The 16,206-nt window shown below is 41.4% G+C and overlaps 1 long non-coding RNA gene across 2 annotated transcripts in view; it reads right to left on the bottom strand.

Annotated features, from left to right (window-relative positions):
- Window positions 1-15,926, bottom strand: part of LOC129385708 (uncharacterized) — a 105,665-nt gene extending 89,739 nt beyond the window's left edge. Inside the window, exons 1-2 of one of the 2 annotated variants that reach the window (XR_011895729.1) lie at window positions 15,689-15,926; window positions 7,830-7,930 (exon numbers count right to left, since the gene is read on the bottom strand). This is a non-coding gene — a long non-coding RNA (uncharacterized lncRNA). The remainder of the gene's footprint in view (window positions 1-7,829; window positions 7,931-15,688) is intronic. The other variant, XR_011895730.1, reaches the window with a different exon arrangement.
- Between the last annotated feature and the right edge of the window lie 280 nt (window positions 15,927-16,206).

Raw genomic sequence — 16,206 nt, 5'->3', positions numbered from 1 at the left:
CCTTTTCGTTCTTTTCACGGCGACATCTCTCTCAGGGCCCTCCTAATTTCATCATCTGTTATAGAAGCAGCTTTCGTGTGCGGTTCCTTCCAACTTGCAATACATGTTGCGTGGCTAGCCTGTGTACTTTAGAGGTCAGTATAGAATTCTACTACTTCTACTATAATGTTTCATTTATAAATTTACATATCAGAGTTCGTAAATATGCAGAAATAGCGGAAGCTGGTTGACAGAATGTACATCAGTTAGTATGCCGAAAAGAATTTCGTATATTCAGTAGTAAACATGTCCGGTATTGAATTTTTTATTATTTTTTGTTATGCAACTGCATAAATTATGCATCATAATATGCGTAGCAAATAGTTCAAAATACGCAGTAGGAAGATGCCGAGTTTAACGCTTTAAAACCGCTCAGCGAACCCCTCATTTGGTAATACTTGATAAACCCCAATATCAGCTAACAAACTTTTTTATATAACGACACCCAATGAGCACAGTACGTGTAAAGCACTGCCATTGACAAATCACAAGGCTGCTCTTAAGAGAAAAATGTCCACTTTTTATTTCAGCTCTTGGACGCTCCAATGGTCGAGTTCAGTACTTTTCTCGCTGATACACAAATGTGAATTCTGACGTGGCAGCGGGCTGCAACACAAACAATTAGTTTGTGATTATTATATGCAAGGTGTGCCACGTAAATTGCGCCAAAATTTAGAAATTTACTAATGCCACGTTGCTGGACAAAATCTAGGGTATGTTGTTTTTGTACTTAATATGTTGCTACACAAACAAACAAAAATCACATACTGAACACACAACGGCGGTACAAACTGCATAGGGTGTTCAACTGTCTCGAATTGCGCAGGACAGTCTGCATATTTAGTGAAAGTCCCAAACGAAATTTGACGAATTCGTCATGACCAATTGACCAATTTGGCATGGCCAACAAGAAATATATTAGATGCTGCCTTTAACAGCTCCTGAGAGCTCCTTGCACATTATGGTTTTTTCTTGTCGTCTTTGACATATTCATAAAGGTAAAGCCAATCTTGTTTTCGTCGTCGTTCTACTTCAGTTGTACTCCCTAACCGTGCACACAGCATCTCCATCTGTACTTCTACAGCTGCGTTTGCTAGACAACTATACAGCACACTTCTGGTAAAAAGCTGTACAGTAGAATCTCAACATAGTGTTGTACTTTGTCACATGTGCACAATGGTGTCTCCTGTCACGGCAGGGTCAGTTGTCACGATTGCCCCCTTCATCCCCCTCCTCACCTATCCCCTTCTGTCTCAACTATATCAACTATATAAAATGAAGAACTGTTAGCCTTAAAATATCAGTGTTCATTCGTCGCTGTGACACTTCTCCATAAACTACCATATGTGTGATGCTTCAGGGATTGCTACTTTATAGCCACATATTATTGACAGCTGCTCCCCCCTGTTCATACTGTTTAATTGAAGGTTTATGTTTTATACGCCTATTTTCCAAACGAACAAGCAAATATAGTCTAGTGGCGCGGTGTCCACCTGCGTCAATACTGGTTCAATATATTGTTTATAAAAGACGCTATTTTACTAAGCCCCTTCGACGCTCCTACATTGCTGTTTAGATATGTTCGTTTCCATATGGCAATATTTGTGCCATATAGGGCGTAATTAAACGGTGTGGTGACATCATGGAATGGAAGCTTGGAGCGTGAACACGTTTTACGACGGACGTTCACGTGAGCTTTACCCCGAAAATCTAAACATAAGTCGCGCATATACAACACAAAGTGCAATTGTTCTTGAAGCAACGGAGGTGAACGGCATCCATTCGATTGATACACGGCGCAGCTGTGCCCCTTTTCACTTCGGAATAGATGCCCATGTCCGAAAAGGTCGAGGCTCATTTTTAAGACTAGCGCCACTCAATTTGTAATTTTGGACGCATGGCTTCAACTCTGGCGTTACTGGTTGATTTTAATTCCAGCGTCTATATTTAAATGGCTGCTAACTTCCCTTGCTCGAAGGGTACGCATACTGCCATCTGGATGAAGGACTAGATGTTCCTATCAATAACGATTAGCTCGCTCCGGAATGTAACAGCCCGAAAAACTAAGGTATCTCATCTCTTGCCAATAAACCTCACACCAATAATGCTGCAAAATGCCGTAACCCTGGATGCCTTATGAAGACGCCAAAGCACCGCACATCCTTTGAAGTGCACCTAGGTAATTAGCGGCTCACACTTCTTTCCTTCAATGTAGCTTCAAATAGGCCTCAATAGGGTTCAGTTAGAAATAGGTGGTATATAGTGTACCCAATTGCACAAGTGTGATTGGAGCGCGATGTGTGTTTGTGTCTGTGTGTAGTAAAACCGTAACTTTATCGTACAGCTACTTTTCATTCAGATGCGCCTACATGGGTGGACATTTATTTCCCTTTAAGCTGCTAGGAAGTAAAAATACTACTTCAGAAATGACCTAATTTGCGGCAATGAATCTATGAAAATCGAGTGAACAATACAATCGGAGACTTTCTTTCATAATTCATAAGGATATTTTTATGTTACAACTGGGAGAAAATTCTAGTACGATTTTTCTTTTTGCCAGGTTTCATCAATATTATGCCCCATGGCAAAGACTTATCATCGCATAAATCGACCAGAGGGCCAGTTTTGCCATTTTGTGGTATAAAAAGGCTTAAAATGTTTTTTTATTATCAAATTGTGCTTTTGAAAACGTGTATTTGTTGCAATGAGGAGATTTCGGCATCATGCGTTTATCAGTTAGTAGTGCTGTGGACAAAATTTCCCACTATAAAAATGTGGGCGCTTAGAAATGCCTTGCAGTCTTACTCAGTTGGCGTTTACGGGCAAAGGCGTTCTTGCATTTTCCTGGCATTTTTTTGAAGGTGATCGCCGACTACTGTAACCATTCGGTGGGGCTGCGGCCACCTGGTAGTTTCCAGGTTCTGTTGTTCTGTAACGCTGCCCAGCAACACAGGCGTTACGTGCTTGCTGTCATTGTGAGTACTTGATTCTTACATCAATAAATGAATTTAATGTTTTCATGCAGTGAGTGACGTAGTTACCATAAAGTTCAACGGAAGAATGCATCTCCAAACGTTGGGCGGTAAAATTCTCTGGTATGGCGTCTTTTATTGCCACACTAGAAGAAATGCGGCTGCTGAAACAAGCTTTCGCATTTAGGGCAGAGAGTTGCGCTATATGGAAGATACACATAAACATGTTCCAGCGCGTGACAAAAATAAAAAAGAGGTTCAGAGGCACAAGGACGACAGAGGTAGGAAAGCAAAGGTCCAGCGCGTTGTGTTTTCTATTGTCCTCTACTTTGTGGGCCTCTTACCATTTTTCTTACACGCTGAAACATGTATTTGCCTACGTCTTTGAATTACCGTGATCAGCACAGGGGCAACGTATTTTGTAGACTCCGTCCACAGCTCTCGTGGTGCACTTTTCGCGTAATTGTGCAATTGGTTGGCACGTTGGTCCGTAGCTGCCCTTTTTTAGGCAGCACAGGCCATCTTTGCATTGTCTTGTGAATTCGCATTTCTCGCCTCGTAGCTTTTCCTGCAATAGGATTAGAAATATACTTTCTTCAGTAGCTTGTAATAAAAGGAAGATGGCGAAGCTTGCTGTCCTCGCTCATTGTTTAGATCAACTCGGCGGAATAGGCCGCACATCTGTTCTGCAGATATCTACATGCTACCAATGTTGCGCTGGCTCCTTGCTTGTAGTGCAGCATTGACCCTCCCCGTGAGGTCTGTGCTCGGGTAAGAAGCAAGCAACTCCCGTTGGAGGTTATTGTAGGACATAAAAACCACTACACAGTTTACAAACAGTGTTTGTGGGCTGTCCCCTAAGGCGAAGTAAAGGATTCGTAAATTGGACTTTCCGTCTCATCCGTTAAACTCCATAGCACACTCAGAGTCCTAGCTGGCCCTCTGCATGCCCAATTGTGCATACGCCGAAAGGGCAGTTGTCATCGATGGATTCATGATAGCTTGAGGTGGCGTCACCATATTAGGCGGAACCTTGGTTGTCACTTCTGCAGCACCTCCGTTGAGCGCTTTGGGCACTCCGATAGAAACCGCCAACAGAGAAAACTCGGCAAGTCGCCTGATACTATAGGCTGTGACTGCTGCGTTTTTGAATAGGAATCATTTTGTTGGGTCCCAGTCGCCGTCGATCAGGGCTGCTTTCTCTGACATGAAAAAAGCTTGAAATTATTAACCCGCACCAATACAAGAATGGTAACGTGCATTTGAAAAAAAAACAAGTTACATTTTCCGCTTACATATCGCGTCATTGTCAGGAGTTTCACTCCTCAATTTACTTCCGAGTGAGTCGTGAATGTAACATCAAAATTATATTCTTCTATGTCCGAATTTTTCATAAATAGAATATAAGATATTGGCTGCGCTCCTGCCAAAATTTATGTGGTATAAGGATCGCGAGATGCATAACGCTATTTACTCGGTCCCTATCCTCTTGAAGCACAGTGGCTGATTGGGCGCTGCTGCCAAACATGTCGATCTTATCGAAATAAAACGTATTTATCGATTGAAATTGCGGTGACATTTCTAAATGGCAGATTCCCGAACATCTATGGCAAGTTTGAAAGCTTGAACATTGTGGTTTTATAGTTGTAGGATTCCTGGCAGTCTCACTCTTTGAGTGTCAGCTTACTAAACGTATTTAAGTGCTCAGAATTCTACTCCGTTTTTTCTACAACACTCCAACTTTAGAAAGATGTTATCAAGTTGCACTTTTCATGTATCAGTAAAACGATGCTGAATGATTGCGCCTTTTTGGGGTAAGATATAAATAACACATTGCGGTAGCCCCTCAGTTTCGAAATACCGAGGAAAGGACCACCGGAACAAGGTGCTACGCATATCACGCTCCCACCAACAAGTATTAAGCAGGCTCCAGTCAAACTCCAGTTATACTGAGGAGAGGCTTTTTTGTTAGCGAGTTGCGCCCCTAACCTTGGTGTCGCATGGTTTTTCTAGAAAAGAATACGATTCGTAAGTGCTGCTGATGGAAATACACAGTAACTTTTGTACATTTACTGTACACTGTAAGAGCTCTTCGTTCCAGCTTTTTAGGTTGCGATCAAATTGCACAGGCAACCGTGCTTTCGTACCCAATCTGCTGTCCGTTGTATTTAGGAATACTATTTTACTCGTTTAAGTATCTTCCTCTTTCTTTTTTTGCATATTCACATCTCATAATTACGTACTAGGTTGTATACAGGGTCTCCCAACTATCATAGACCAAGATTTAGAGATATGCAAATGCCACATATCTGGACAGAATCAAGGTAATACTCTTTGCCGTCGCTTCGACATACTCAGCCTATTTATTGCTTACCGCCCAATTGCATAATTATTTTTAAATAATTGACGACCTTTTGAAATGTTAAAATTAGACGAAAAGCGTAAATGAGAAAATTGTACAGCGACGTGAAAAACTCCTGATAAAGCTTTGTGTTGCTCAATACGTGCTACATAAAAATGCTTTTCGGAGCATGAAAAAAGCCCACAAACGCACGTGAATTGCCCCACGGCTGGTCGCTCGAGGAAATTAGCCTGTATTCGCGGGCTTCATTCACGTTTGGAAAAATACCTTTATGTAGCACGCATCAAGCAACAGAAAGGTTTTGCAGTTTTTTGTTGACTCTTTTAATCTAATTCTAATGGTTCAGGAGTTGAAAAATTAAGACTAAATGTTTAATAAGGCGGAATGCATAAAGTAATCTGGGCATCTCCAGGAGACGGGAAACAACATTACATTTGTTTTACTCCGCTACGCGGAATCTGCATATTTCTTTTTAATCTTCACGGCTGATGGTCGGGTTCACCCAGTATTATTTGCCTGTACACCTCACAAGGAAACTTTTCGCTACGTATGCAGTTTGGTGCGAGCAAACTGAAGCTCCAGTTTTATTATATTCATGAATAACGGAGGTGACGCACACGTATCTCAAATATGTACCACTAAACATATACAAGCACCACGCATATTTCAGGCACACAACTTCTATATAGCTGCATTAGTTTATTCGGGAAAGTATTATACTGCCGAAGTTGTTGACTTTATAAGTGTTGGAGAGCAGGCACATAACGTATCCATCGGAAAAAGTCGATCAACAGAGTGACGTGGAATATCGCTATCAAAGCGCGGCTTGTGAGTGGTTCGTAGTCAGCAGTTTTCGTGCTGACAGCATAAAAATGATAAGGTAATTTCGCTATGGTACAACGGTTCCTGGATACTCTTGCCTTATATCGATCTCATCATTAGCTGCATCTGTGTCACATTTCTAAATCGCTAAGTAATTTCGAAAGGCCACCCTGGAAGGCTTGTGTTGTATTACTTAACTTATATGAAAGTTGCATCGTTCTACACAATAGAGGCAAAAATATGAATAACTAACTGGAAACTGGTAAAACCTACTTTTTCGTGACAGGCCCAAAGACTATTAAAAAAATAAGGAAACATCACATGCATTAAATGTCACCTTTTTCTTGGCAATGCCTCTGATGGAGCATATATGTTTGTTCGTTCAAAAAAAAAATAGAGTAGTTATGTTGCTTGGAACCTGAAAATTTTTCTGCAGGACATTATAGACAAAACTTGATCATTCTTGATGCGGCTTAATTTTGTGAAAAATCAAAATTGTTTGATTGCAAACGAAAGAGAATAATAGCAATTAGTAATAAATGAAATATATTGCCTATTACATTTAATGGAGCTAAATGGCGAGTGCTTGAAAGAAGTTTTTTCGACAGCCCAGTGAAATCACATAGAAGAATGCAGAGGACATCATTATAAATATCTATGTTTAGATATTGTGCGTAAAATCATAGAGACATTCTGCTCAGTTCACGTAATGAAAATAGAAAATATTTCCTCGCAAATCTTGGTAGAAGGAAATTTCTATGAATCAAATTTATTTGTTCAACGACAGTCATATGTTGCAATATATTGAGAGCATATCACTCCGAATGACTTTAATAAGGTATAGGTCGCAATTTTATACAAAACAAAGGTAAGAATTTTGTAGAGCCCGTGCATTTAAGCTTTCACTCTTGCTCGAAAATTGCACCCAATATTTACTGTCAGAACATTATGCATACCTGCCGTGGTGGCTTAGCAGCTATGGTGTTGCGATGGTAAGCATAAGATTGATGGATCAAATTCCGGCCACTGCGGCCACATTTCTTTGGGGGCGAATACAAATACACTAGTGTCCCGGGCATTGGAGTTGCGTAATGATCCCCTGGTAGTCAAAATTATTCTATAGCGTCCCACTTCGCCGTGCCTCATGTGATCCCCGCGTGGTCCAAATTAATTGGTAGCCTCCCATTACAGCGTGCCTCATAATCAATTTGTCATTTTGGCACGTTAAGCTCTGTAATCCAATCCAAAACTTCATGCATAAACACTCGTTGCATACTTACTTTTGTATAAGGACTGTTCAGGTGGCCTTTAGCTAACAATGCTAAAGTTCCTAAGAACAATACAACGTAGCTAACTTGGAATATAGGAATACGACACATCCTATCAGCTTTAAGAATTCTCATAAAATCCTAAAAGAAAGAGTCAGCGAAGCGAGCGCTTGTGTTTTCCAACACACCAGGTGCATGTAGTCATGCTGTTTGCCTTTTTCTGTATTGCTCTTGTGTGCTTCCCAAGAGGTAAGAGAAAATCGATGACGGGAGCATTGTGCAATTTATTTGTGTTGCTCTTACGAAAACAACTGTCATTCGACGATCTCAAGAAAGGATCCATAAGACAAATCATGCAAGACTTACCTGCATGCAGCATTGCTCCAACTTTCTTTCAGATGCTCTTTCAGACCTTGTTTTCATTCCATATCTTCTAGCTTCCAGAAGTCCTATGACCTGAATGTTTTCTTGGAGGGGGTAGGGAGAACGGTTTACGTGCCATAACCATGAGATCATTATGTGGCACGCTGTAGCGTGAGGCTCTGAATTAACCTTGACGAGCTGAGGTTCTTGGGCCTGCCCTCGATGCATGATACAAGGACACGTTTTCATTTCGCGTCCATCGAAATGTGCCAACCATGGCCGCGATCAACTTAACTAGCGCGCGTAATAATTGTGGTATTTGAACTGCCTTGAGCCCGCCGTGGTTGCTCAGAGGCTATGGTGTTAGGCTGCTGAGCACGAGGTCACGGAATCGAATCCCGGCCACGGCGGCCGCATTTCGACGGGGGCGAAATGCGAAAACACCAGTGTACTTAGATTTAGGTGCACGTTAAAGAACCCCAGGTGGTCCAAATTTCCGGCATCCTCCACTACGGCGTGCCTCATAATCAGAAAGTGGTTTTGGCACGTAAAACCCCATAATCAATCAAATCAACAGCCTTGAAGCAAAACTTTATTCGAACACTCTCTCTGAATTTATCATATCCTAGATATGCTGATCCCCTAGGCATCTTGGTAACTATATAAAAGAAACTTTCATGAATGGGTAAATGAATGCTATAAATATGCTCTTGATCTCCAGCGAGTTTCGCAGCAGAATAATTTTTTCCTGCACGGGGAATCTTTGAGACGTAGAAACCTTCTTCCTTCGAACCACGTGATTTCGGCGGTTGAGCTGTCCAAGGAGCGCAATTACTTCACTCTTGTGCTTCTACTGTTGGTATTCGCCTTATAGCATTTTTTCCCCAATAACCGTGAAGCAGCTGGGCGCTTGTTTATAAGAATAGTACGACTGTCTTTTTTACTTGTGCCCATTTCCACCTCCAGCTCTGCGCGGCCATGGTGTGCACCGTCTCCGGAATCAGGCTACATTACAGAACACAATATTAGGAGTCGCAACCGTTTACAATTGCAGTAAATAATGAATTAGGCACTTTTCTTGGCCAGCAATAGAATGAGCAGACACACCGTGCCCCAGAAAAGAAGGTATAAAAATCTCAACCTTATTAATCCAATTATGCTCCAGAAAGTGTTTGTTCCAGTGAGGTTAGTTAGGTGTACAGTTTCATGTTTTAACACATTATAACGCAAAGAACCGACGGCAAGATTACCATGGCTGCTATGAATATGATGATTATGATGATGATGTGTGCTGTTTTATGGCTACAGAGCACCATGACAAATAGTAATTTTGTCGATGAATTGTCGATAACGTGGATAATGAATTCGTTACAATAGATGTGACATGGCTGTAAAAGGGGTTAAAACATGGCGCTGTAAATGCGTAAATTATATAAGTACTAAAATAATGAGACGGACTAGTGAGTGATGTGGGGAATGGCAATTGTGTTTTGTTAGAAACACGACACAACAATGCTAACAGTGAAACTAGAACTTCAAGAGAGACCTTGAAAATGAGGGCAGTTAATCGCGTGGTAAAAATTACCTAGCCAAATGGTTTCCCGAGTGTATGTTTCAGCTAAAAAATCTAAGACATTTTTCAGGTTAAAAAGTGGTCTTTTGCTATTAAAAAGTGCCGGGTGAACAGGTATCTTTTCGCCATTCGCAGAAGGGAAAAACGTTTTCGTCTCTGCTTCTATTGCAGGGCATTTAATGAGAACATACAGGACTGTGAAATTATTGCCACACCTACTACAGGTCGTAGGATACTTTCCAGTCGAGAGATAAGGGTGATTACTGTAAGTGGGCCGCATTCTTAATCGGCAAACAAGTACTTCCTTGTACCGGGCTCTTTTCTCACTTATCCAGTTTCTTAGCTTTGGTTTTGTGATGTCTCCCATATTCAATGATTGGGTATTCCACTCTCCTTGTCAAGGCACCGTCAGTTTACGACGTGGAAAAGGCTTTAAATCTGTGGCAGGGATGGGGATATTTCCATCTTGGTCGCTAAAACTTACTGACGTAGTCTTTTCGTCAGCAGTTACATTGCCTCTTACACCTTTATGGCCAGGTACCCAGCATCAGAGAATCAAAGTCCACATATACGCGGAGCACAACAAGCTGTGCAGTTCATTTAATGAGTATTTGAAGACAAGAGGCTTAGCGACATTTGCGAGCCTTAAGTCTTGAATTGCCGCGAGAATAGCGTAGGCTTCAGCTGTAATGGTACTCGTGTGATGATTTAGTGCGGCGGACGTAGAAAATGAAGGTCCGAGAGCTACGTAAGAGACACCATTACATGACTTGAAGCGTACCTGGAAGTACTTGTTCTCGAGTTCACAAAAATGGGAGTTAATATACGCTTCCGGTACACGCTTTGATATTTCTAGAGAATAAATGTCGTATATAATGGTCTGCCATCCCCACGGTCACGGCAGGCGGGTAGGAGCCGTTAAATTAGAAGTAGAAGGCTACTGGCGACTGTCGACTGCCGAATGTCAAGTAGTAAAAATTAACCAACTAAAAAAATTACTTGCAGTCTGTGAAGATAGACCCCGTTTCTTCACATTGGCGGCAATATATCTGTCGAATATAGAGTAATAGAGATAAACGAAAAAGAACGGAACTCTCACACTGGAAATACATTGCAATTGAAGACATTCCAGCTGATTTGGTGACTACAGGTGCGAGCGCAGAGCGTTTGATACACTGCGAACTATGGTGGCATAGTGAAAAATTGTTCGTTATTGAAAAAAAACTGCAAGGCAAAGCCAAGGAGAAGTGGCTCTCGTCAGCAGGCCGCTGTAATCAATGCAGTCCTTATTCTATCATGGCGATACGATATTCGTCAAATAGCCGTTATTGCGTGTTTGTAGTCCTCGTGTCGTGGTGACCTAGTTGTCGTTCAATCCTGTCATTCCAGCTTCATCTTACGATTACTTTCATACTGCCGCCGTCATCGCGTTCTTGTTGTTCCTTTCGTTCTTCCGTTCTCGACAATACTTCTCCATTCGATCCTCCTCATACAGTCGAACTCAAGACGTCATCGTTTGTTTATAGTACTGTTGGTCTTATCATGGCGGTACCGGCATGCAATTGCTGAAATATCGCCAACGTCACGCCATCAATGTTACTGCGTCGTTGTCATGCAAATGTCATTATAATGTCATGTAATGGCGTTTTGTTCAACCTATCGCCGTCATATGAACTTTGTCACTCCGTTTTCGCGATACTGTCGCCGTCACCTCAATTTTTCTTGCCATTGTCGCCACACAATTGTCGTCATGCCATCATCACTATTTGTAATACTCTTCTCAGTGATCTCACGTCGTCGTCGTCGTTGTCCTATTGCCATTATTTGTTGTTTATCATTTCATTCTCGTCATTGCGTTTCATCATACAGTCGTCATAATGCAGTTATGTTCATTCAATCCTCGTCATCCTCTCGTTCTCATTGCGTTGTCGTCATTGAATCGTCGGTATATATTCGTCATATTGACGCCGTCGTCCTTCCTACTTCGTGACATGAGTGTCGTCACCCACTGTTGTCACGTCGTTATCGTCGCAAAGTATTCGTCACCATTTTTCATCATTCATTAATCATCATCATTCATGATTTTTCATCATTCGTTCGTCGTCATGGTTGGTACCCGCATGTTCGACCAACATTACGTTATGTGGAGCTACGCGTTTCCAGATGAAATTAAGTTGTACTTCGTTTCCTGCTCTGCACAAGCAATTTTTCACTTAACACCACCAGCGCTATTGCTTAAACCAGCTCAGACGGAGTGTGGTAGTTCTGAGTATATTTTTAGTGTAGTACTTAATAAATATTTCTGAGAGTAAATGGTAATTACATTGCAATTTTATAATTTCAAAAGCTGAGGTGGATTTTCCGCATTTAGTCAGTGCCTTAGGCTGTAAGAACACTTGTTGGCCACGTATCTTGTACAAATTATGCCTCTCAAACAAATATGATAATAAGTGAACTTTCCCAAAACTTGCTTTCTCGTTTGCATCTTTACATGACAGCCCACTAACAGCCATTAGTGATGGGTTCTGCTAGTGTGCTGTTTTAACGTCCTATGTTGCCTGCACAAGCTAAATAACCGCAGAGGGATCACCAACGGAAGTTGTGAAACTCCTGGAATGTTCCCAAATACGCTGATTTTCGGGTCTAGTTATAACAATCCTTGGTGCCTTAAATGTAGTTGTTGTGCCTCTTTCTATCCTTCAATTTAAAAATCCATATGGCGCGTTATATAGCCCGACAAATAAAATGTAGCTAAATCATATCAGCTTTCAAGAGATGTGAGGCACAATTAAATGTTCAATATGATTCCTAGAAATTTTGTGAACTTTGAGATTAGGAGTCCAAGCACGTCAAGAAGTGGAATTGAAAATAATAATTTGCTACTATTGCAGCAGCACTGAGAATTCTTCCAAAATAAGAAATACACGAGGTCTACCTAACTTTTGCTTTTAAATTTGTCTAAGATACCTCCTGATTACTTGATGAATTTTTACGGACTAATAATCATTTTTATTTCCACCTGATGCGGGAACAACGTGGCTTGATAAGGAACATGTACGTACATTTTGTTTGGCAGGCGTTTACTTTTGATTCCATGTTGCAAGAAGCTAATTCTGTGGCCTGCTTAGGGCATTTTGGTCATACTGTCGTACATTCATTAGGCTCGCTCTCTCAATTACTCTGTTGTAACAGCTCCTGTATTGTGAATAAGCTTGACTATAACCATGTGCCGTGACCTGACTATAGAATCTTGGCGTGTTTTATCAGTATCTTTATTAATAAAGTAGGACCTTTATCGAGACCAGGTCAATAAGCAAGAAATGAGAATGCTATATAAGCGTCTAGGCAAAGTAATTTTCATGTACATCGCGTGCTCATGTACGAACAACGGCTGAACACAAGAAAGTCTCAGAACGAGAAGTACACGCGATTTTGAAACATCAGCCCAATGCAAGGAAAAAACGAAGTTGAATTAATTGCTTGTCTAAAATTGTAGCAAATAACCACGCACCGTCAAAGTACGTACAGGCGTTTAGGCAGCTTTAAACTCTAGAATCCAAAAAAATTGTGGATTCTAGAGTCAGGTCACGGCACACGGTTATAGGCAAGCTTATTCACAATACAGGAGCTGTTACAACACAGTAATTGAGATAGCGAGCCTAAGGAATCTGATCAGCTGGTCAAGCCCGTCGGCTTTTATACACCACAAGATATAAGTGCAATGGCGCGTGCCCGCGTGGTTTCCAGGAACAGCTCCACAATTCGCGTCACACATGCAATCTGATCATACAACGCTCGGCGAGGGCACACATAACAGACAGAATGAACGATAGCGTTCATGTAGGTTCTAAATCATGCACGCGCGTCCTGCGCTGAGCGATGTCGTTTAACATTTGTTAGCCTGTGAAAAAGCAGTTACCGGAGAAAGACAAAAAGCCACACGCGTCAATGCGCCCTCTAAAACATCATCGTCCCGATGTTGCAAACAAACAAGAAGGCGAATAGAAAACCACCAGAAATGAGAAGAAAAAGGCTTGTCGTCACTTCATTGTGACATCAACAATTAGTAAAAGTTTGCGTTACTTTGCGAGACGCTACAAGAACCTGCTAAAGCATGTGAACGCTATCCCACAATAATGTACTGGGAGCCTGGCCACTGCATTATCTCTGAAAATAGTGCAGCCGACAAGGCTGCTGTAGAAGCACATGCTAATAACTGCACATATGCTTTTCCTCCAATACAAAGCGAGTAGCAGTAAGCACTAAGATCTCAGCCCATGGTGGCATAGTGACATTGTTTTGTCAGAGCTCAAAAGCTTCAGATTTATTCCACGTTCACCCTTCGCTTCAATTTGAAATTCCGTCCACATTGGATACAAACTAAGCCTAAGAAACAATCATTCACCATCTGCGGCTCGATACCACATACACAAAAAACGTTCTACAAAACATTTTGAAAACAAATAGTCCGGAATGCACTTGCGTCCATGGAGATGAAGATATACAGCATCTGCCGCTAGAATGTCCATGACACGACACACATAAACAACGCTTAGCACGTGATTTAGTGGCAATAGAAAAAAATTAAATTAAAAATTAAATTATGGGGTTTTACATGCCAAAAGCACTTTCTGATTATGAGGTACACCGGGATTCGAATCCGTGACCTCGTGCTCAGCAGCCCAACATTACGGCGAGTTTAGTGGCAATGGACCACAGACCCTTCAGCGTCTGGAAGATATAAGGTCCTTGGACAACATACGAGTATTCTTAACAAAAACGAGCATTACTATCCCTCCAAAGATTTCTAGAAGGGAGCAATATTTTCGGCAACGAATGAGTAGAATGTTTTTCTGTGGTAAGCTCACTTTATAGGATTTTTTGACTCGCCTTTGGCAAGTTCGATGACTGGATTCATGTACTTTCATTTCAATGTAATCCGTGATTTCTTATGTGCCATGATTTTAGCGTAGTTACGTGACCGGAGCTTGCGTTTACTGTAGTGCTCTTATGTGGCTGGACTTGGTGTTGCTGTGTTCCTCAGTTGACTTTCAGTTTTAATTTGGAATTCGCGTACTTATATGACAGGGCTTTGCGTTATTGTGATTTGGAGTTGATTGTAGTTTTATTGCGTTTAAGTTAATTACGTTTTCATATCTCTCTGTGAACCAGAGTAGCTGGCGCAAATTAAAGGCGAAAACATCTCCTAGTACCGTATAGCAATGTAAAACTGACAAATTCTCGCTCATGGCACAGTAATCGAGGGCCTTAACTTTGGTAACATTGATAACGTGAGATAGCACACGAAGGTGTATTGGTCAGTTTCCTCCTCCTAATTTCATGTATTGCGCAGCCGCTCTGGCAATAATGTTTAACTTTTTTGTGAGCAGTTTCATAGTTGACTGGACTCGCAGGTACCAACGGCGCCATGTGTTTCGAATAACAAATAGTTTAAGGCTTCTGCGTTGCACTTATGTTTTATTTAAAAACCATGTTCTGGCTGCTGCACGTTTCTTAGCTGTGTGCGGACAGGCCAAACTGCTCTTGCATTTATGATATATATTCGGTAAACTGAGAAGTTTGGTATTTGTTTTTGTTTTCCATATGTCCTGAGAGCTCTTATCCAAGCATCATATTCCAGAGGTCTGCTGTGTGCAGACGCGGCATTCCGAAGTGGCATGGAGATGGTCCAATAAAGTGCTTGTAGTTTCAGAGAAAGATTTGCAAAGTGTTGTCAAAACATTACTTTAAAAGCAGAAGTGCGTATCCTACGCGATATGTTTTCATAGAAACATTACATTTTATTTTTGCGAAAGAAACTAACCTAGAGGAACAGAAACACTCCAGTGAGCAAGGTAGAAGTGTTACTGATGTGCTAGATTGTACTAAAATATTCTGTGAAGGCTAAGTGGTTGTTCATTTTAGAACGTTTCCGTAATCAGCATGCTGCGCCATGTAGGGAATTTTAGCCTTGTGATAAAACGCCGTGCAATATTTTAAAACAGGCAACATAGGCAAAACTATATAATGGACAGAAACTAATCTATACATTTCTAAATAAAATACAGGATTTTATCAATAGTGCTCCACAATGGATGCATGTAGGCGGGACACTTGAAGGAAACATAAAAGCAGTGACCAAAATTTAACATGCAGGAAACAAACGGATGCTTCCGGGTGTAATCATTAGGAAACATTGAGTAACAATTGAGGATAGAACAATTTTACTAAGGGCAGCAAGGCTCTGTTGCTAATATTGCTTATTTATAAGGTGGGTGAGTGTGCTTACTTGCCTGGTTTTTCCGGTCTTGGCCTGTATTAGGGCAAATAATGCTTTCTACAAGCAGCACAGCGCAAATGACGCTACAAAAGCGATACTTCGACATCACTGCTGGTTTACGGAACGGCGCGAAGCCTATTGTCTAAAGCAATCCAGCTTCCAGCTGGTCTATTCGCGCTTGCGTTGACAGAACACCTGAGCTATAGGGCTCGCTCCCCGGCAAAAACCTAGTGGAGCGCACATATTTTTCTAGAAACGTGCTGAGGGTAGGAATAAGTAAAAACAAATTTTGTAGGTACTACTACGAATAACATCTATTCCCAATTTTCTGGAAGATTTATTCCGAAGGGTTTAAATAGAGCTGTTTCGTGTGGTAAATTTAGAGAAGATGCAATGCGACCTGAAAAAACTACAAGGCAGGAGTGAGCGCTGTTGACCCTCAGGATAATATGACGCCGTTTGCAACATTAGACATTACGAAGCGACGAAACCAGTCACAACTACCCAAACGTGTATTATATCGAACG

Source organism: Dermacentor andersoni, chromosome 7, assembly GCF_023375885.2.
Source record: "Dermacentor andersoni chromosome 7, qqDerAnde1_hic_scaffold, whole genome shotgun sequence".
NCBI classification, from domain to species: Eukaryota; Metazoa; Arthropoda; class Arachnida; order Ixodida; family Ixodidae; genus Dermacentor; species Dermacentor andersoni.
The sequence above is the reverse complement of the archived record's forward strand: the minus strand, read 5'-3'. Positions and strand labels throughout refer to the sequence as shown.